Source organism: Camellia sinensis, chromosome 2 (assembly GCF_055761805.1).
Source record: "Camellia sinensis isolate YWXY chromosome 2, ASM5576180v1, whole genome shotgun sequence".
NCBI classification, from domain to species: domain Eukaryota; kingdom Viridiplantae; phylum Streptophyta; class Magnoliopsida; order Ericales; family Theaceae; genus Camellia; species Camellia sinensis.
Genome location: NC_138962.1, coordinates 221,550,527 through 221,572,664, shown reverse-complemented (window position 1 = coordinate 221,572,664; position 22,138 = coordinate 221,550,527).

Here is a 22,138-nt window from a genome sequence, read left to right as displayed (position 1 = left end):
ATAGAAGCCTAGCTTCAATGGTCTTCTGCTCAGTGCTTATCTTGGACTTTCCAAGAGATAAAGATAAACTCCCTAAAAGTTTTACCCTTATCCAGGCTAAGTCCCTCCTCATTCTAGGACTCTTGTCCCTTATCCGCTTATCTCGGATTCCGATATCTTCGGAGATAACCTCGGCTTAGCCGAGATCACCTCAGCGTTACGATCAGGACATGTGGCACCTCGGTTGACACGTCGGCGTCACCTTGGCCACGTGTTGGTATTCTGAAAATGTATCCCCACAACTGCCCCCTAGGTTCTATTACCTCGGCATTCTGAGGTGATGGAACCTATATCATTCTTTCCAGTATGTCGGCTTAAATTATTTTAGCCGAGATCATTATTAAGGCTGACATATCTTTTTGAGAGTAAGACCTTCACGAACTTCTTTACGCGTACGAGTTGTTATGCACAACAACTCAACCGTTCATTGGACCGTACTCGATACGCGCCTGTAAGTCATCTCGCGCCTGTGTGCGCCATCTAACGCATACGCTTTTTTAGGTACATTAATGACCTCTTTGTCGCTGTTTTTGCGTTTTAACAAAAAAAATTCGTCTTTTCACTTTTTCACCTTTGTTCAAGCCCCCAGTTTTTCCTCTCTCTAGTTCTTTTCTTCAAAATCTGCCATTGCTCTATATTCTTCAAGCTCTGTTACCGCTGTTCACCTTTTTCGACGAGGCTCTTGTTGATATTCCTCGTTCGCCGCCGTCGCCTAATCTCGGCGAACTCGGCACCGGCTTCTTTCTGCTGGTAAGTCACCGTTCTTTCTTGATTTTCAGTTTTTTTTGTTTTGCTTTGTTGAACTTTACTGTTCTGCCTTTGCAATCTTGTTCATATCTTTGATGTTTCATCTTGTATCTTGTTTTCCACCACATGTTTGTTCTGTGATTCTGTTTTTGCCTCATTCATTCTCGAATACATACTGTTCGCACATTTGTTGACTGTTGCCACTATTCTTGGCCTGTTACACCTATCTTGTGTTTCTTGGTGATCCTTCACTGTTCTTGACTCTGAATCGCATTACCTCTTTCTGTTTTCTTGTGACTTTTCCAGATTCGTGCCTTTGATCTTCGTTTTCATAGATCTAGGTTTGGGGATTTGTTTGTAGAACCCACGATTTTTAGGAGAAACTGAAACTATTTCCCCAAATTCTTATCCAGCACATACTTAGGTTTTTGCCAAAGTCCTAATAACCCTTTCTTAAAGCTCCTTTTTTCTGAAGTTCAGCTCTTCTAATTCAGGTCGTCGTTATAGGTATGTAGAAGCATAGGGTAGATACCCCGAGCAAATTAGAGCATTTTAGACAGGAGTTTGACATCCCGGCCGACGTTCATTTGAGGTTGGCTGGAGAGGATGACTCTATCATGCCCACAGCTGATTCCATGCCCCTTCCTGTTGTAGTTTTTATCGAATGCGGACTTCGGCTCCCACTCAATATCCTTTTTCGTGAGATCATCCATTATTATAAGTTGAACCTAATGCAGCTTGCCATCAACTCCTACCGAGTCATTAATGGCATCATAGCCTTAGCCAAACAAGAAAACGTTAGGGTTACCTTAGCCGATATCCAGTATTGCTACACCATGTGTGGCCTCAAAAAAGACACGGGCTACGTTTACTACCTCAAGCCGAGATCCACAGAATACAAAATCGTAGCCGACCTCCCAGACTCCAATAAGAGAGCTGGAGATGATTACTTCATTACCTCGGGGAACTGGGAGTTCGCTCCAGATGAGGTCCTCCATCTTTACCCTCTTTCTCAAACAGTTTTTGTAGAGGGCAACGGTAAGAGCCTTGTGTCCATATTAACTTGTATGTTTTAAAGTTTTCAATACTTTATTTGTTTCTAATGTTTGCTTTTCTTGCAGCTCTTCCTCAGCCATCAAAGGGCTTCTGTCAGTTTTTCTTTCCCAGCAAAGGCTTGAGGAAACTGTTGGATTTGCCAGTCCTCAAACGGAGAACCCCTCTGGTACTCAATTTTATTCCCTCTTACAAGTCGGTTCTTCCCGACGTTCCAAAGAAGAAGAAGAAGAAGAGTCTGTCTCCGCCTTCTGCTACAATTCCTTAAGCTGCCTCCTCATCTCGGTTAGATCAAGGATCGACCTCTGATCCAGCTGAGCATTCGTCTACCTCGGCTCCATATCTGATCCCGATATCCCAGCGCCGTCAACGACGCTGAGCAGTTTTTGCTGCTGAAATGGGCCGCTAAAAAACAGCTGCTAAGGATCTTTTGGCCAACATTCCTAATTCAGTTAATGCCCAATCAACGCCAACCCAGCCAAAGCCGAAGACAAAAAGGATCAAGAAGGCTCAGCTAAAGGCAAAGGTGACTCAAATTGACACTGAAGATACTTTGCCAATCTCAAAATTAGCTTCGAGTCAGAGAACTACATCTACTGCCGAGAAGAGGCCAGCCGAGACCCAACCATCTGAATCCCCAAAATAAAAAAAGCCGAGGTCATCCGCTACAACCACATCGGGGTCTCGAAAGCAGGATTCCCCCTGGGCTCCCCAAATCACACTGGAGGATAAGCCAGTTAGGGCTACCGACAGCGCTGAAAACATTAATGTCAGCGCTGATGACATTAATGTCGGCGTTGCCCTTAGTACTACTCTGCTTCTTCCCGACGATCTCGACCGAAACATCGAGTTGAGTGAATATGAAAACTATGCTCTGATGCTCCAGCACTCTGTCCAAGTAAGTGTCTTTATTTGGTCATTTTTCTTTCTTTCTTTTACTTAGAAAATTTTCTAATAACTTTTGTCTTGTTCAGTTTCAGACCATCCAGCATGCTCATCCTTTTTCAATATAATCCTTTGAGAACCGGAAAGAACTGGCCGATAAGAAGAGAGAAGTTGCCAGTCTGCAAAAGGCCACGAAAAGCTTACAATCAAAAATGAAGAAGTTGGAAGACCAGGTCAAGGCTGCCATCAAAGCTAAGAACGATGCCGATGAAAAAGCAAGTGCTGCTGAGGCCATTAACAAGGTTCTTGAGGCCCAGAGGAAAGAGTCTGAGGAAAAGATGGCCCAAGCCCAAAAAGAACTCCAGGATGCCTTAGCCACCAAAGACGCTGAACTGAAGGAGGCCGACCAGAAGGGGTACAACAAGGGGGTGGCCGATGTCACGGCAGACTATGAAAGGCAAGTAAAGTAAGCATGCAACAAGGGTTTTACCCTTGGTTGGATGACTTTGCTAAAAAGCTTGAAGTCCCTGAGGACTCGCCCCTCAGGAACGCCGATGTCATTCCTCTTCCATTCCCTCATATTCCAACTCAATCCAACGACGAATCTGAGTCCGAGGAGGAGACCTTGGTGAGGAAATCAAAGGAGGCTGCTGGGACCAAGTCCCCTTCTCTGAATAAGCAAGTCCTGGACTTGACTCAAGATGAGGAGAGTGAGGAAGTCCCCAAGGATGCCGCTCCTGAGAGACCGTCATCGGATGTGCCTCTTGCCGATAAGAGCCTCGATCTAACCCTTTAAGAAATTGACGCTGAGCTTGCGGCTGAGAAGGTTGCCGAGATGTCTTCTCAGCAGTCCTCCGAGGTCCAAACCCAGCCTGCTAATGATGCTGAAGAATCTTAATTTCATGCTTTTCTCTTTCTTCTTTGTTATGCACTTTCATTTTTCTTTTGAAACAGTGTAAGCTCTTCATATATATTGCCGAAGTGCCTTCTTATAAATATAACTTCTTTGTTTTGAACGTTTGTATGTTTGCCTTCTCTTTACTACTCTTGTATGATTCCATACTTAGAATATTTTTCATATCTTTAATGTACACTTCAATCTGGTGTAACCTTCTCGGGGTGACACACCTCGGTTATACAAACTGATGATCTACCTCTACAAGTACCCAAGTACCCTTCTTGGCATGACCTTGGTTTCAACTTGTAAATTTTTTCATAAAATTTCAACAAGTGTTTAACCTTAGTCTAACTTCGACTAGTAAACTTGTTAAGTTTCAATGAGTGTTAAACATAATCTCGGTTTAACTTCAACTTGTAAACTTTTTAAATTTCAACAAGTGTTAAACATAATCTCGATTTAACTTCAACTTGTAAACTTTTCTCAAATTTCAACAAGTGTTAAACATAATCTCAGTTTAACTTCAACGTGTAAACTTTTCTCAAGTTGCAATAAGTGTTAAACATAATCTCGGTTTAACTTCAACTTGTAAACTTTTTAAGTTTCAACAAGTGTTAAACATTATCTTGGTTTAACTTTAACTTGTAAACTTTTTAAGTTTTAACAAGTGTTAAACATAATCTCGGTTTAACTTCAACTTGTAAACTTTTCTCAAGTTTCAATAAGTGTTAGAACCGTTTTCAAACTCTCTTCCCCCTAATGTGAACTTAAGTTCCACTTGGGTTCTCATTACGCATGTATTCTAGAAACATCGGCGAGTATCTTATTAGTCATAAATGTGGAAGAATTCTGCTAAAATTTTATTCATTACTTCGGCAAAAAACAAGGAAAATCTAATGATAGAAAAATTTTAGATTACAAGTGTTCCAAGGTCTTGGCAACTCTTTGCCTTCATTATCTTCAAGCCGATATGCCCCATTGCCCAATACCGCTGTAGGGTCCCTCCCAATTTGGGCCAAGCTTACCCTTTCTGGGATCCCTTTTGTTGCTGACGACTTTTCTCAAGACCAGGTCGCCGACTTGAAATTCCCTTGGGTTGACCTTCTTATTATAAGCCCTAGCAAGCTGCTGCTGGTACGCTGCGAGCTGAATTGCAGCTTTCTCCCTTCTTTCTTCTAAAAGATCCAGATCTCGAGCTAGGAGTACATCATTAGTCCCATTCTCTACTCCCTGGGTTCTGATCCCTAGGATGCCGACCTCTAGTGGAATGACAGCTTCTGTGCCATAAGCCATAGCAAAGGGGGATTCCCCTGTTGATCTTCTCGGCGTAGTCCGATATGCCCAGATGTAGACGTCCCCGAACGCCCCAGGAGGAATGAGTTCCGTTCTGTTCATTTGGGCCCACTACAAGTTCGGACTCTCAAATTTTCACGTTTCTTAATCTGAACCAAAGAGTCTAAATCCAGCAAATCGTTTTGAGAAAACAAATTTTTTGAAAGAAGTGCCAAACATGGACTGCTTTTCCAGATACAGAGTCGCCTCCTAAATGTTTTATTTTGGGGAAATTTAGGAAACCCTAACTCGTTTTCCTAAGGCCACGTGTCCGTCATCACCAAAGTTGCCTCGGCTCGGGAACTTGGGTACGATTGGGGAAGGTCACTTCGTGAGCACCCCCGCTCGTCCGATCAAAGATCGGCCTCTACTAACCATGATATCTAGTTTTGAAAACTTTATGCATTCTTATTCCGGTTATTAGCCTAGATTTGCTATGTGATGCGCACAGCATACAAGTATAGACTGGATCGTCTGAATTGGAATAAAACATTTCATGTTTATTTTTTAAAGTGGTTTGATGGTGCTACCCGCAAGTAGGCTAAGACGTGGATTTGCCACCCTCGGGTGGGCTTAGAAAAACATGATTTTGCCACTATCTAGTGGGCTTAAACTCACAGTCAATGCATTTATTCCAATTCAAATAATCCAACCTTCACCCACAGGCATTCAGGCAGTTATATCACATAAGCATATAGCCTCATGGTAAGCATGCTATCATGGCAGTCACTCACACGCATGCAAGGATGCTAAAGCATAAAACTTACCGAGTACTTCAAACCAAAACAGAAGCTAATTAGAAATCCATGCATGATCCTAACTATAAAGAAATGCCTAATGCAACACACGCAAAATGCAACTAAGATAGGCTCGGCTATTCTAAAGATGGCATGTGAAATGCTACAACTAACAAGTATTCAACTCGGAATTGAAATACAAATGCAGTTAGTATGATGCGCCGAGCCCGGTGTATGCAAGACAGATGAATGAATGCAAACATGCTATCATACTGTATGCTAATTGAAACATGTCCTAATCTAACCATCATAAGCGGGTAAATAAAAGGGAGAAAGACGTGGGGTTGGAAGAAATACATCACACACACGTACACTTATTACAGTTGTGCCCTCGCCTAGAGGGTCCGAAAGAATAATACAGTCCTAAATGAATAAATAATACAGTCTCGAATAAATACAAAATCCTAATTAATTAACACATTAATCCAGGAAAGCAATAAATTGCACGCAAATCCGTGAACCGCCTCAGCTCTGTTCCGGATGATGAATGATGCATGTTTGAATTTGCCTTGCGCGGAAATCCCCGGTTTGCCTCTGTTTGTAATTTTTCTTGGAATGTGTGCCAAGCTCCGGAAGGCTGCTGATTTCTGATTTGCTGCAACAGAAAGCAACAAAGGGGCATGGCAAAGTATTTTCACATATGTATGCATGACTCCTCTTCGGGGAGTGTAGTCCTCAATCCTCGTGCCACCAATCACGCATCTCGATGCATGATGGCCGAGAAGTCGAATTGCATGAATCAATATGAAATGAATGCACATATGGACACAACAAGACCTAGATTCCATCATGAATAATCCGGAGTGTCGGCGACCGGGAATTGAGACACGTTCCGTCACTCGGAGTACGAAACGTCCCTCGTTTCCCGTGCTTGGGCTAACTCCTATCCCAAGCGCAACGCAATATGCATGATATGCATGAATGCAACCCTAACATGCAACCTAGCATACACAATGCTATGAAATGGCATACACAATGCACGATGTAACGAGGCATACACAATGCTCTAACATACAACCTAGCATACACAATGCTATGAAATGAAATGGCATACACAATGCATAATGGACTTACACTAACATGAGTGGACCTCAGCCACACTCACATTAGTAACCATTAGGTGAAAATGAGACTCTCGAAATGCATGCACGCATGCACGCAAACCGATGATCGAACCTAAGGCATAACATATAACTCTAACAAGGCATGGCAAGGGATGTAAGATGGCATGCAAACTCACAAATTCCAGCACTGAAATATGATGCTAAACAGACCCGAAACATGGAAAAATAGCACCCGATGCATGAGATGAAACCCGAAACTCGAAACTAGGCACATGGAATGACTTATAGCTATACAAAGAATGCATTATTTGATCATGAAGCATGAAGATAGAGCCAAGGCAGTCCCAAAACATGAACATTTCCAGTTCAAAGCATGGCCAAAAGATGCTAGCATGGTGGACAAAATAGTATGCGATCTTGACTAGCAATCATGGTTTACATGGCAAGTATATGAAACACATGTAATCTCACCAAACCAGCAAAAATCAGTCAATATATTATGTAAAAATAGGCCCAAATAACCACTGATATGCAACCATGGTATGCAAAAATAATGAGTTACTTTGGAGGGCCATGCAAGGAGTTATTAAGCACATGCAAGGTAGACATTTAGCATGGCATAAACAACTATGAAAATCAAATATGGTAGTTCTAAAACTCACCAAATTGACCCTGGAAAGTGACTTCAAAGCATGCAAGATAGGGTCTCTTTGGAAGGCCAAAATAACCACCAAACAAGTCAAGGAGAGAGGGGGTCACCCCCCTCTAATTTGGAGGCTCAAAATAGTGTGCTAGCCACTGAAAATCCACTGGATTTCAATGGCTAGAAGGCCAAACAAAGCATGCAATAAGAGCTTAAGTGTAAGGCTCAAAACAAGGGACAATCAAGCATACAAGGAAGCATGTGACCTCAAATAAAATAATACCCTTAATAAAACATGAAGATGATGTCAAAACAAGCCTTTTTTCAGTTTATAACAAGTCTCAAAAATGAACGTAAATAGGGCTAATCTATCATGCAAGAATGGCCCTAAAAGAGAGAATAGAGACAAGGGACAGAAGCTGGCCCCAAACAGTGAAGAGCCCTTCAACAAAGTTAAATAGGGGCTCAAAATGAAGCACTTTAAAGTTTATCTCAAAGCCCAGAAATGCTTACAAACAGGGCTAACATATCATGCAAGAAATAGCCATAAAAGAGGGATAAAGGGAAAGGGATAGCAGGTGGCTTCAAACAGAGGAGAGCCCTTCAATAAAGTTGAAGAGCGGCTCAAAAAAAGACATTTCATAGTTTATGACCAAGTCCAAAACAACTCAAAAATAAGCCTAAAATAACATGCAAAAATAGGCCTAAAAGAGAGATTAAGAGGCAAGTGGCAGTAGGAGACCTCAAACAGCAAGAGGTCCTTGATCAAACGTGAAAAGGAGCTCAAAATATGACTCTTTACAGTTTGGTTTGGAGCCCAAAAATGCTAGCAGACATGGCTTAGATATAGAGCAAAATAAGGCAAGAAAAGAGGAGAAGAGGACTTACCCTTGAAGACCAAACTTTAGTAGCTCTTGGACCAAATTTCTGAGCTCTCAACCTCTTCAAAACAGTCCCAAAATGCTGGAATGGAGGATGGAGGCCTTGTGCTATGGGTTGGTGTGTAAATGGCCAAGAACCAAGGGTGTTTTGAGGCTTGGAAGAGAGGGAGAGGGAGGATTGTATGCAATGGCCCTCAACAATTTTTGTAACCCTTCAAAATGGAGCTGGGGTGCTGGTTTTATAGAGGGAGAGAGGCCAAGGAAAGGAGGAGGAAAACCAATTCAAATTTTCCCCCAAAAGGCATCCCCCCGGATACAAAATCTGGGGGGAAACAGAGGGTACAGCTGGAAAGCATTTGGAGAGGGGATTCTGGCCGGCCAGGTTCAAAAGGTTCAGGTGGCCGGCCGGCCAGGGGTCAAAAGGGTCAAGGATAATTACTGGCCGGCCTATACATATTGGTGGCCTCCCAGGTGTGTACAGCACAAATATGGGGTTTAGGGCTAAAGAAAGTGGTCCCGGGGTGGTCAACATTAGCTTTTTAGTGAGGAAAACGGGCGACGGAGAGCGATAAAGAAATAAAACTGGCTTTTCAGAAAAATTGTTGGCCTCCCACCCTCCTACAAGCTTCCTAACAATGAAAATGAGGTCTCCACCAAAAATGAACCAAAACGGATGCAAAACGGAGGTTCGGAGACCGAAATGCGCGGCCTGGGGCCCCGAAAATGGGCTGTTAAGCACCGGAGGTAGCATTCGACCCTGAAGTTGGTCTCTTGGGCCACAGTGTCTCCCAAAAGGGAGTAAATAAGATGTGTGCCAAAAACCGGAGCAAACGGAGGTGGTTAGGCAGTCCCGAACTGAGGCACGCGGCCGTCGGCTCTGAAAAATCGGAAATCGGGCTCCAAATGGGAAAAATGGCCTACGACCACGAAACGTAGCCTACGGCCACTGAGAGATGATCTACGAGACCTCTCCCTCCCTTCGGGAAGAGAAAACAGAGAAAATAGAGCCTGGTTCGCAAATCGAGATAAGGCACGAAAGAGTCCGAAAGTCCGGAGGCAAGGCTCGCAGTCGAGACTCTAAAACTTCTGAACGAGCACGATATGCAATATCACCGAGCGCTCAACTGGTGACATCTGAGTCTTAAGGTCGGTCAAAAATAGGGTATCTACACCAGAGTACACTTGGCAGTTCATCCACCCATTTTCCTTTTATTGCTTGCAGCTTCTTCTTTATCCCGTCCAGGATAACTTTGTTGGATGCTTCTGCTTGTCTATTGCTTTAAGGAAAGCATGGGGTTGAAAAATAATTCTTGATCTTGCATTTTGCACAGAAGCCTTTGATTAGCTTGTTGTCAAATTATGTTCCATTGTCCGCAACTATTGCTCTTGGAATCCCAAATCTGGTAATGATATTTCTCCATATGAAGTTCTTCACGTCCACATCTCGGATCTTTGCTAGGGGCTCAGCTTCTATCCATTTGGTGAAGTAATCTGTTGCTACCAGCAAGTACTTTCTTTGTCCAGATGCTTGGGGCAGTTTTCCAACGAGATACATGCCCCATTAGGCAAACGGCCAAGGACTGGATACTGGGTTCAGGTCTGCTACTGGTTGGTGTATCAGTGGTGCAAACCTTTGGCATTTTTCACACTTCTTGACATAGGCCTCTGCGTCCTTCTGCATGTAGGGCCACCAATATCCCTAGGTGATGGCCCTATAAGCTAGTGATCTGCCCCCAGCGTGGCTTTCACAAATTCCTTCATGTATTTCATATAAAAAATCTTCAACTTGTGAAGGATGTACACACCTCAAAAGGGGTCCAGTGAAGGATCTTCTATAGAGATGTCATTCCGCTATCAAACTGAATCTTGTCGACTTCAATCTGATCTTGTGTGCCTCTTTGTGGTCATCTGGAAGCTTCACTTCCTTTAAGAATGCTACAATTACATCCATCCAGCTTGGTCCCATATCCACACACATTGCTTCGTGCTCTGCAATCGGTGGTTCAATGCTCGGGCCCGACAGGCATTCGACCATTATCGTCTTTACTTTTCCAGGTTGTATTGCACTAGCCAGATTGGCCAGTGCATCGGCGTGACTGTTATCATCTCGGCTAACCTGATGTAGTCGGCAATTCTGAAACAAGGCCACTAACCTGTTGACTTCCTTTACGTAGGCTGACATCCTTTCATCTCGGGCTGCAAACTCGCCGTTGTCTGGTTGACTATGAGCTGGGAGTCACAGAAGACTATCATTTCATCTGCTTCTGCTGCTACTGCCAGCTTTAGTCCTACAATTAATGCTTCATACTCTGCTTCATTGTTTGAGGCCTTGAACCCCAATCAAATGGATTCTTCCAATATTTCTCCATCTGGAGATACCAGTACTACTCCTGCCCCCACTCCTTGTCGGTTTGAGCTCCCATTGACAAACAGTCAAAAGGAGTCGCCGATGTAAATGCTGCAGGGTCTGAGTTTTTCCTTTTTCCTTTGTTCTATTACATTTGGCTGGGCTTCTCCCTGCTTGTTTAGACATCGTTCACCTCGGCTCAACAGAGCCCGATGTACGATGGATTCTGGTGTGAACTCGGCCACGAAGTCGGTCAAAACTTGGCCTTTGATTGTTGTTCTGGGTCTGTACTCCAAGTCATACTGTCCCAAGGCTACTGTCCATCTGGCTATTCTTCATGTCAGGTCTCCTTGTTGCAGCAAGGACTTCAAGGGGTGTTCAGTTAGCACCACAATTTTATGGGCCTGAAAGTAATGGTTCAGTTTCTTTGAAGCCATTACTACAGCCAGTACCAATTTCTCTAAGGGTAGATATCTTGTTTCTGCATCGGCCAGGGTTTTGTTTACATAGTAAACAGCCTTTTGCTCCCATTTTTCTTCTCGGATTACCACTACGCTTACTGCGTGTTCTGAAACTGCTAAGTACAAAAACAACTCCTCTCCAGGTTCTGGATTTGAAAGAACTGAAGTTGTGGTCAAATACTTCTTCAAGTCGGCCAGGGCGACCTCACATTCTTCTGTCCATAAAAAATCTATGGCTTTTTTCACTAAGTTAAAGAAAGGTTTGCACTTGTCTGAGCTTCTGCTTATGAACCTATTCAGGGCTACGACCCTTCTAGTCAACATTTGTACCTGTTTTGCCAACGTTGGGCTCTTCAATTCCAGAATGGCCTTAATCTGATCTGGGATGGCCTCAATGCCCCTTCTAGTCACCAGGTATCCCAAAAACTTACCAGATCCCACTCCAAATGCACACTTCGCTACATTGAGTCGGAGCCGATATGTTTTAAACATGTCAAAGACTGCTTTCAGTTCGGCCAGATGACCTTTAGGTTCCTTGGTCTTCATGACCATGTCGTCGATGTAAACTTCCACCGTTCCGCCAATCAAGTGTTTGAACATCTTGGTTACCAGTCTTTGGTAAGTTTCTCATGCGTTTTTCAACCCAAAATGCATCACTTTGTAACAGTACAGCCCTTTTGGGGTGATAAATGCAGTCTTGTCCTCATCTGGGGGATGCATGGCTGTCTGATGGTATCCCCTGTAGGCATCTAGGAAGCTCATCTTTCCATGTCCCGAAGTGGCGTCTACCAGCTGGTCAATCTTGGGTAGAGAAAAACTGTCTTTAGGACAGGCCTTGTTCAGGCTGGTAAAGTCCACACAGACCCTCCATTTACCATTCTTTTTCTTCACCACCTCTGTGTTTGATAGCCATGTCGGGTAATTTACCTCTCGAATGGTCATGGCCTCCAGAAGTTTGTCTACTTCCTCTTCCACGGCTTCGATGTGTATCAACGTCGGTCTTCTTGCTCGTTGGATTACGGGTTTTGCCGACCTATCAACGTTCAGTTTTATGGCAGGTGACCTCGGGGTCAATGCCAGGCATTTCGTAAAGCGTCCAAGCAAACACCTCAATATTTGCTCTCAAAAAAGCTTCCAACTCTTTTTCCTCTTCTTCAGCTAAGCCCGAGCCGAGAAGAAATAAGCGTTCTTCATCCCCCTCATGGACGAGGATTTTCTTCAGTGCTTCTTCACTCTTCTCGGCTGGCTCCTTGCCGACATCCTCTAGGACCTCCACGTCCTCGCCTTCGATCTCTGCCTTCTCTGGTTCTCGTATGCTGCAGGTGGATTTCATTGCTACCATGGAGCAATTCTATGCATGCAGCTGATCTCCTCTATCCCATGTTCTATTGAGAACCATAATAGTTGCTGCAATGTTGAGGGAACAGCCCCCATCGCATGCAACCACCGCCTTCCCAAGATGATATTGTAAAGGGAGGGTGTGTTGATTACGGTGAACTCTGTCTTTATCTTCTTGATGCCAGCCTGCACCTCCAAGCTTGTCGTTCCCAGTGGCCATGTCGGCATTCCATTGAACCCAACCATTGGGCTATTGGATTGTTCCATATCGTCTGGGTGAAAGCCAAGCTCTTTGTAACATCTGACGTACATGATGTCACAAGAGCTGCCTTGGTCGATTAAGATGCGCTTCACTTGGCATTTCCCAACCTGGAGGGATACTACCAAAGCATCGTTATGTAGATGCTGCACCATCTCAAGGTCGGCTTCAGTAAAGGACACTACTGGTCCTTGGCACTCCTCTGCCCGATGTCTCTTCTCCTCGACTTGGTAGACATGCTACAAGTGCTTTACCTTCTGAGTCTCCCCCCTAATTTCATTCTCGTTGACCTTTGAGTGAATTACATTAATTACCCGAGGTCCTCCTGTCTGAAGCTGCTGTGCTGGGGAAGGCGGGGCTGCTGGTGCCTGAGGCAGTCTTGCCTGTTCTTCCCTTGTCCTGGCCTCATCGACAAGGTCTATCAAATGGCCTTGCCTTACCAAGTCTTCTAAGTGTGTTTTCAGGGCTCTACAACCCTGAGTCATGTGCCCATCTTCATTGTGGTAAGCACAACGTCTGCAAGGTTTCTTCTCATAAACTCTCCTGGTGCTCTTGCTGGCGTTCTGAAATAGGGTTGGTTCCGAATTTTATCCAGGACTTTGTGAATCGGGATTCAGAACACAGTCCTAACTGCATGTGTAGCCCTCAGTCCTATCTCTTGCTTGCTGGATCCATTGTTACCTCAGCCTCGCTTCAGCGAGCCGTTTCCTTTTTCTTGCTTTGCCTCCTTAGTCCCCGATGTATCTTCCTCGGCTCTAGCATACTTTTCGATTCTCGCCATGAGCTCATCCATGCTTTTTGGCAATGTCTTTGCCAAAGATTTTCGTAGTGACCAGTCGTCTTTTAGGCCGTTCTTGAAAGATACGACCGCCACCTCTTGATTACACTTTGGTATTCGATTGAACACCTCATAGTACCTTTTTGCATAGGCCCTAAGGCCTTCATCCTTACTGATCTTCAGAGCCATCAATGCATCCATCCTTAATGGCTGCAACTTGTTTGTCACGAACCTAGCCACAAACATCTCGGCCAGGCCTTCCCAGGTCTTCACACTTCCCTTTGGTAGTTTGTGAAACCAATCTGATGCAATCTCTCCGAAGGATGAGGGGAACACTTTGCAGAGCAACGGCTTATTCCCACTATACAATGCCATTGAGTTCAAGTATAATCCAACGTGGAAGTTGGGGTCTGACTTACCATCATATATTTGGAACCTCGGCATACTGAATCTCTTCGGCGCCTCAAATTTGTCCAATTCCACTAAGAAGGGTGTTATCGGCTTATCAGGGGAGGTTACCTCGACATCGGCATTCTGTTGCTTCCTCTTGAGGTAATCTCTCAAGTCCTTCTTTGTTCGCCCAGGAGCTCGGCTATCTCCCGACTTCAGTCTTTTCGGCATACTACTCTCAGCTTCGTTGTGGGCCCTTTTCGACCTTTCTCCATGAGTTATGGCGAAACACAGCTCCTGCCTTTGAACATTCCGATGTTCTCTTGGGTCTGCTTCTTTAGTGCGATGTGTCCTTCGTGACTCTTCTCTCCTCGACTCTCCTCGCCTGACCTCCCTGGAAGGCCGGTGAGAGTGTTTCTCGCTTCTGGTGTGCTGAGGGGCTATTGGGATTAGTTTCTGCCCTCCCTTCTGGGCATTGGTCGCTAGAATTGGCGTGTCCTACAGCGGGAATGGTGGCTGCATGACGTTATTTTGCATCATAAAATTGACGACCGATTGCAGGTCTGCCAACTTGCTTGCTATCTCTTTCACCTCTTCGTCCCTCCACAGGCATCTATCCTTCCATACCTGGAGGTCGTCCTCGTTGTAGTATCCGCTCCGATCTGGTTTCTTTGGTACGTCGCCACCCTGGCCGACGTCTTTCTTGCCATGATTCTGGTTTTGAGTCTCCTCATTGCGGCTATTTTCCTCCACATTTGGGTCAACGTGTTTACCACTCCCAGTAGGGATTTCGTCTCCAACCTTATCTTTTTGTTCGTCACTGGCCATCTATTCTTTTTTCTTTCCCACAGACGGCGCCAAATTATGTGAGTGATTTTCTGACCGCACTGCCAACTTAGTATTCAGCTGGAGAGTACTAGTAGAATAGATGACACCTGGCTGACCTGCAACAGAAAGAGAAGATTCCGGCGGTGGTTCGTCCACCCGGGGGCACTCCGACGATCAAGCTAATATAATATCACTCAAAGATAATCAATTGTTAAACTCACTGTTCTGAGTGTAAATTGCGTACCTTAGACCCATGGGGGTGCCTCTTTTTTATAGCCAACACAATCCTAGCCCCCATAGAAGCCTAGCTTTAATGGTCTTCTGCTCAATGCTTATCCTGGACTTTCCAAGAAATAAAGATAAACTCCCTAAGAGTTTTATCCTTATCCAAGCTGAGTCCCTCCTCATTCTAGGACTCTTGTCCCTTATCCGCTTATCTCAAATTCTGATATCTTCGGAGATAACCTCGGCTTAGCCGAGATCACCACGGCGTTATGATCAAGACATGTGGCACCTCGGCTGACACGTCGGCGTCACCTTGGCCACGTATTGGTATTCTAAAAATGTATCTCCACAATTATAATTTCAAAAGTAGTTATTCATTTTTAAAACAAATGTGATTCAAACAAATAGTTACCGATATCCAATCATCTTAATTTTTTGTGTAAATATTCTACTCAACAAGTACTAAAAACTAAACGGCTCGGATCACTGAGATCGGCCCCAAAATAGACTTACTAAGTCCAAACACTCTCAAGTTGAATCTAAACTCTTATTTTTTAGTGTAATTTCTTTTTGAGGTAGAGGTAGCATTTATTATTCCCCAAGTTGCATTATTACAACAAAGGTAAAAATAAGTCATATGAGACTTTTCAGTTTTTAATCATGGCTTCAGCCCACCTCTATCCTTATTATTACAAGTTTGAGTACTTCTTCTTTTGGTTGCTTTGTGTGAATCTTGCATGGAATCATAACTATATATAGAGAGCATTTCACAAGAAAGCTCATCTAGACATAATGAATTGAGGAGGTGGAGGAATTGAGGAGGTTGTATGAGATATTACTCAATGCACCTGCCCTTAGAGAAGAAAGGAGTGATAGATTAAGATGGGATGCAGAGACATCAAGTGGTGTGAATGGAGTTTTGTAGATAATAGTAAAATAGCAGATTTCATTTTGAACAATGCCTCTCCACCCAAGGTTCAGTCCTTTGGTTGGTTAGCTTGGAAAGGAAAGATTAAGACATCTAGCTATTTACAAAGCATTGGAGTTCTCAGTGATGATGTAGATGTTAATTGTATTTTTTGTAAAGAGGTGGTGGAGAGTGTCAACCATGTGCTACTTTTTTGCCCCTTTACTTGGAAGATTTGGTCTAGAATTTTAAACTGGTGGGTTATACAATGGGTAATACTTGAGTCTATGAATAGCCTTTAAACTGGTGCACTGGTTTTAAACTCAAAAAACAGCAGAAGATGATCTGGAGAGCACTCCCCCTAGCTGTGCTATGGTCAATTTGGAAGCAAAGAAATGATAACATCTTCAACAATGCACAGGTGGAACTTGATGGTCTGTGTAAAACCACTAAGGTTAGGATTGCATTGTGGGTTAAAACTTTTTGCCCATCCTTCAATTACTCAGTGACTGACTTAGTTCATAATCTTTAGCAAGTGAGATTCTGCATAAGGAGTGGGACTTGAGTTATCTGGGATGTTGCTTTTCTCCCTTGCATCAGTGGAGGCTGCTGTAGTTGCTTGGTGATTGGTTGTTCTGCTTTTTGGTGGTTTTCTTTGTTGTTGGTTTCTCACCAACTGTGTGGTAGTGCTAGCAAATAATTGGGTATCTTCCTTGGTGCCAACCTAGTTGAGATTGGGGTAGTTTACTTTGATGCTCTTTGCACTTGCTCTTCTTTATTGATGTAATTTCATATGAAATATATGTTATTTTATCAATAAAGTTTTTTTGCTAATAAAATTTTTTTTAGACTAAATGAATCTCATTCCATAACATGACATGTTACTTATCGAAGACAGAACCACAAAAAAATATTTGAATCTTATTCCTTCAAATGACATGGTAATGGTACCCATTCAAGCAAGAAAGACTTTGAATCATGAAAAAACATATTCAATAGCAGTTCAAAATTTTTGAAGAATGTATATCAAATACCAGCATAAGGCTTTATTTAGCATTTGCAGTAGTATGAATTTTTAAAAACTTTCTTAGTAAGTCTTAAGTGATCGACTAAGTAATCTAGTGGTGAAACCTCCTCTAAACATATCAACAACCGAAGAGAAGACGGGTCCAATTCATTGCATCAATTTGTTAAATGAAATAATTTGACAAAAATAAATAAAATAAAATAATGGCAGCATCATGTTTCATGACCAACAACCAAAATTCAAATGTAACAGCACAAAACCAATTCGTCTTATTTGATTTTGTTTTCAAAAATTAACTTGTACTTTTTTTCATTTAATTTAAAATTTTTAATACTTTTTAGATGCACTTAAAAATTAAAAAATATATGAAGAAATTAAAAGTAAAAATCACTAAAAATTCTAATTTTAATTTTAAAAAAAATCAGCACTTTTTTTTTTTTTTTGTCTTTAATGAACTCTCTATTTTTCCTCCAAATTTCTTCGATACCTTTTTGGTGTATTCAAAATAAAATTTTATTAAAATAAAAATTTAGGATAAATGGATGGAATATTGAGTAGACTTATTTCCCAAGTCACATGAACTTTTGTTAACAAATTGCATATTTTGAGGACTATAGTGGAACAATTGAAAAATTGGGAACTAAGATGGTGTTTGGTATACCTCCTTAGTTGAGTTTGGAACTCAATTGATTTGTTAAAAAAACTTTAATTTGGTTTGGTTTGAGTATAATATATTTTAATATATTATGTCTAATTTGTGAAGACCTAATTCAGTTTGGAAACAACTAAGATTTTGATAAAAAAAATCCTAGATTCACAATATATATATTTGGTATTGTTTTTCCCAATCAAGGTGCAGCGGCAGCAGTGAATTCTTCTGTGAGGGAATTGTGCTGGCTAGGCAATTCAATTGGTGAATTCAAAGCTTGGTGGAATTTAATTCTATGGGTTTATTTCCGGCAGTCATTGTGTGACTAATTTGGTTCGTTATTTTGGGTCTTGTTCAACTCTGGTTTTGAAGATTTTGGTTCATCTATTTAATAAGGTCTTTCCTCTTGTTTAATTATGATTATTTGGAATTCACCTAAGGGTGATTTTGTGAGACCATTCGTGTCTCATTTGTAATCGTTCAGAAACTTTTTGATTGATAGTGGAATCGGATTTCGATCCCATGGACGTACCTCACATTGAGGGAACCGCGTAAAAATTCTTGTGTTGCCTTTGATTTAATTTTTTCGCATTAATTTTTATTCTCATTGATTGATTTACTTGTAGGGAATCATATATTTTTCCTAACAACTGGTATCAGAGCTTACGGTTTATTTGGGTTTATTTATTTGTGTAAATCAATGGAGGGAATGTGGGTCGTATGTCTAGCTTCAATGGAAGCAATTGGGTAACTTGGATAACTAAAATGGAGGACCTATTATTTTGTAAAGATTTGTATGGACCTATTAAGGGTGATAGTGGCAAACCTGATGATATGAAAGATGATGAGTGGAAGAGGCTTAATCGAAAAGCCGTTGGTGTTATCCGTCAATGAATTGATAACAGTGTGGTTCATCATATTACTACTGAAACTTCGGCACATGATTTATGAAAAAAATTAGAGAGTCTTTATGACAGAAAATCAGCAGGTTCCTCTCATTCGAAAACATTTGTTGTAAGAGGCCGAAGCAAAACAAGGGGGAGGAGTAAGACTCCTCGTAGCCGTGATCAAAGCCGTGACAAATCAAAAGATGGTTCAGTTTCAAAGAAAGACATTGAGTGCTATTATTGCCATGAGAAAGTGTGGATAAAAAGCAAGAAGACACAACGGCAGTTACTACCAATGATCTCATGGTTGTTTGTGAAGATGATTGTATCAATTTTGTGGGCCAAGAGAGCAATTGGGTGATTGATTTCGGTGCTTCTTTTCATGTGACTTCTCGAGTTGATTTCTTCACTACCTACACCGAAGGAGATTATGGTTCTGTTCGAATGGGTAATAAAGGTTTGTCCAAGGTTATTGGCATGGGTGATGTTTGCTTGGAAACAAATTTGGGCTGCAAGTTGTTGCTTAAAGATGTTAGGCATGTTCCCGACATTCGCCTTAATTTGATCTCTACTGGGAAGCTAGATGATGAAGGCTACAATAACAAATTTGGTGATGGAATATGGAAGCTCATAACGGGTTCTTTGGTGGTGGCTAAGTGCAAGAAGACTCATACACTTTACTCGATGCAAGGAAAACTTTGTAAAGGTGCTGCTGTTAATTCACTTGAAGATGATGCTTCTACCGAATTGTGGCACAAGCGGCTTGGCCATATGAGTGAAAAGGGGCTACAAGTTTTGTTCAAGAAAGAGCTTCTACCCGATTTGAAAGGTACACATCTTAAAACTTGTGTTCATTGTTTGGCGGGTAAACAACATAGAGTTTCTTTTCAGAAAAATGTTGCTTCTAAAAAAGAAAATGTTTTTGAGTTGATTCATTCGGATGTTTGTGGTCATTTAAAGTTAGAACACATAGTGGTGCACTTTATTTTGTTACTTTCATTGATGATTATTCAAAGAAAGTTTGGGCTTTTCTACTAAAAACTAAAGATCAAGTTCTAGAAGTATTTAAGCATTTTTAGGCCATGGTTGAAAGAGAAACATGGCAGAAATTGAAGTGCATCCGATCAGACAATGGTGGTGAATACATTGGGCCATTTGATAAATATTGTCGCAGCCAAGGTATTCGACACCAAAAGACAGTTAAGAAGACTCCTCAACAAAATGGGGTTACCGAGAGGATAAACCACACCATTGTGGAAATAACAAGGTGTTTGCTTTCACAAGCTAAATTGCCAAGATCCGTTTGGGGTGAGGCAATGAAGACAGCGGTTGACGTGATCAATTTGTCTCATTCCTATCCTTTGAATGGTGATATTCCAGAAAGAGTTTGGACTGGTAAAGATGTATCTTATGAGCACTTGAGAGTGTTTGGTTGCCGAGCTTTTGTTCACATTCCAAAGGATGAGAGGTCCAAGCTTGATAGTAAATCATGACACTGTATTTTTCTTGGTTATGGGCGTGATGAATTCGGGTATAGATTGTGGGATTCGGTCGACAAGAAAGTCATTCGAAGCCGTGATGTTGTGTTTCTTAAAGACCAAACAATTGAAGACTTTGGCAAAGGTGATCAACCGGAGCCAAAAACTAGTGATCTCATTGACATAGATCCATCTCCTTCATCTTCAGTTGATGATGAAAATGGGGGAGATGTGCAGCCACCTATTGAAGAAGTGGAGGATGGTGCTTATCCTAATGAAGTTGAGCCAGAAATTGAGGAAGAGCATCCAACTCAAGAACCGCCATCATAACTTGAGTTGAGGAAATCTACAAGGGACCGACAACCTTCGAAAAAGTATCCTCCCGATGAATTTGTGTTGATTTCTGATCAAGGGGAGCCCGAGAGCTACCAAAAAGCAATTGAGCATGCAAAGAGAGGTGATTGAAAAAAGGCCATGAAAGAGGAGATGAATTCCTTACTTGAAAATCACACCTATAATTTAGTGAAGTTGCCTAAGGGGAGGAAAATTTTGAAAAATAAGTGGATCTTTAAATTGAAGAATGATAATAAGAATCTGAGGTACAAAGCACGTCTTGTTGTGAAAGGCTTTGGGCAAAAGAAATGTATTGACTTTGATGAGATTTTTTCACCAGTTGTGAAGATGTCTTCTATTCGGGTTGTACTTGGCATGGCTGCAAGTATGAACCTTGAAGTTGAACAACTTGATGTGAAGACCGCATTTCTTCATGGTGACCTTGAAGAAGAAATTTACATGGAGCAACCGAAAGGTTTTATGGAGAAAGGGAAAGAGAAATTTGTTTGCAAATTGAAGAAAAGTTTGTATAGCCTCAAGCAAGCCCCGCGGCAATGGTACAAAAATTTGACTCTTTCATGATGAATAATGGTTTTTCTAAAACCACTTCGAACCATTGTGTGTTTGTGAAAAATTTCCTAAATGGAAAATTTATTATTCTTTTGCTTTATGTTGATGACATGTTAATTGTGGGTCAAGATTCTACCATGATTAACAGGTTGAAATTGGAGTTGAGCAAGTCTTTTGCTATGAAAGATTTGGGGCCGGCAAAGCAAATACTTGGTATGAAAATTGTTCGTGATCGCAAAGAGTGGCTGATTTGGTTGTCTCAAGAAAGCTACATTGAGAAAGTTCTTGAGACGTTCAACATGAATAAAGCAAAGCCGGTTGGTTGTCCACTTGCAGGTCACTTCAAGCTTAGTTCGAATCAATGTCCTACAAGTGACAAAGACAAAGAAGAGATGTTGAAAGTTCTTTATGCTTCAGCAGTTAATTCTTTGATGTACGTCATGGTTTGTACAAGGCCCGATATTACTCACGCCATTGGTGTGGTGAGTCGGTTTCTCTCTAATCTGGGTAAAGAACATTGGGCAGCGGTAAAATGAATTTTAAGGTATCTTCAAGGGACTTTGAAGGTGTGTTTGTGTTTTGGGGATGGTAAGCCGATGCTTGATGGGTTCACGGATTCTGACATGGCCGGTGATGTTGATTCTAAGAAATCTACTCTGAGGTATTTGATGACATTTGCAAGGGAAGCTGTGGCATGGCAGTCTAAATTACAAAAATGTGTTGCTCTCTCAACTACCGAAGCTGAATTTATTGCCATTATGGAAGTTTGCAAAGAAGAGTTATGGTTGAAATTTTTTTTGCAAGAGTTGGGTTTGAATCAAAAAAAGTATGTGCTTTATTGTGATAGTCAAAGTGCTATTCACTTGAGTAAAAATTCTACTTTTCATTCGAGATCGAAACATATTGATGTGAGATACCATTGGATTCGTGATGTGTTAGATTCGAAATTGTTACAACTCGAAAAGGTTCACACAGATGATAATATTTCAGATATGTTGACTAATACTTTATCGAGGGACAAACATTTGAAGTGTTGAACTTTGGCGGGTATAGTTGATATCTCCACCTAAGTCGGTAGGGCAAGAATTGTTGGGTATACCTCCTTAGTGGAGTTTGGAACCCAATAGGTTTGTTAAAAGAACTTTAATTTGGTTTGGTTTGAGTATAATATATTTTAATATATTATATCTAATTTGTGGAGGCCTAATTCAGTTTGGAAACAACTAAGGTTTTGATAAAAAAAAAACCCTAGATTCATAATATATATATTTGGTATTGTTTTTCCTAATCAAGGTGCAGCGGCAGCAGTGAATTCTTCTGTG